Genomic DNA, 1,420 nt, shown 5'->3' with positions numbered 1-1,420 from the left:
AGTAACAACTAGTGACTATTCTGTGTTGTTTACTGGTTTTAGATGGGTTTTGACCACTTTTCAGCTGGTCAGGCAGAGAGATCTTTTTAAACCAGCTTGGCTAGACTGGAAGCCCAGGGGCCGTTTGCATAAAAGGTTTAGACTAGTCTTAAAAGTTAGTCAGCTATTTTTTTCTTTAAGGCAGGTCATATTTTTTTTTTATTTACTTAAATAAAAATGTAGATTAGTCGAAGTTGAATCCAAAAAATAAGACTGATTACCCTTTGGTTAACTGCTAGTTGGTCAGACTAGTACTTAAGGCACTGTCTTAACATAGAGGCTAAGTTTATGCAACTGGGCCCTGCAGCTCAGCCTATAAACCAGACTTTTGACTTAGGCTAATTGCAGAAATTCAAAGCATATCGGCGTCATATTGCTGCTTTCCAGATCTCCATATCGGGGAATGAGTGAACTTTCCACTGTGCAGGCATGGAGGCAGTTACTACAACACAAAGCATCCGCTTTATGCTGAAAATATAATGAACCGATTTTATTGACTCGATGCTGTTTCCTCCCCCCATTCACGACGGAATGGACTTGTTGCTGACGCGCACATCCCTGGAAACCGGTTATTTCCCAAAAGTAGAGTGACCCGTGGTCAGAACAGAGGGCTCTTCAAGTCCATCTGTGATTAGCATAGAGTAGCGCTGACCTCGACACAACTGAATTTTAATGAATTTTAATCGCTCTTTATTCCTACTGACAATAGAAACCATCACAGACATTTTTAATGGTTTCCACTACAAATACCATTACAAACCATCAACTTTTAAGTTTTAACCATTAAAACCATTTTTTTGTAGGTCTAGTGTGTTTTGGGACATATTCCATTAGGATTTAGTGGCTTTAACACAAGTACAAATTGTGAAACTTTTAAAACAGATGTATTTAAATATACTGTTTTTGTTGGTTTGTTTTTTACACCATAGATACTTAATTGACATTTTAGCATTGGCAACTATTTTTGTAAATGTGAACAAAATTTTGAAGGAGAAAGAAGAGATAATCCCCACCCGAGACCCAACCAGGGGCAGATTTTGTGAATTGGGGGCCCCAGGCAAAATATAGGAATGGAGCCCTATACATTTGCACACATTTTCCTAAATCAGCCTTGAGGTTCTTTTTTTGTTGTGATGCTTGCTGCTGCACAATGGTGCCCCATAGTTGTGTCCAATGTTTCTAAATTGTCCATGTACATGTTATAATGGCTTTCTTTCATGTTGTAGACAACGAAATAGCAACTGATTTACAGTTGAGATACAGGTTTTCACAAAATCAAAATAAATTATAAAATGATAAACCTCACAACTGAGTGTTTAAACCAGGGGTGAGTTAAGTATAAATTATTATATTAATTTAAAACGGGGTTATGTGGGTGGAT

This window comes from Sinocyclocheilus grahami, unplaced genomic scaffold (assembly GCF_001515645.1).
Source record: "Sinocyclocheilus grahami isolate Dianchi unplaced genomic scaffold, SAMN03320097.WGS_v1.1 scaffold8586.1, whole genome shotgun sequence".
Taxonomy (NCBI): domain Eukaryota; kingdom Metazoa; phylum Chordata; class Actinopteri; order Cypriniformes; family Cyprinidae; genus Sinocyclocheilus; species Sinocyclocheilus grahami.
Note: the sequence above shows the minus strand (reverse complement) of the source record.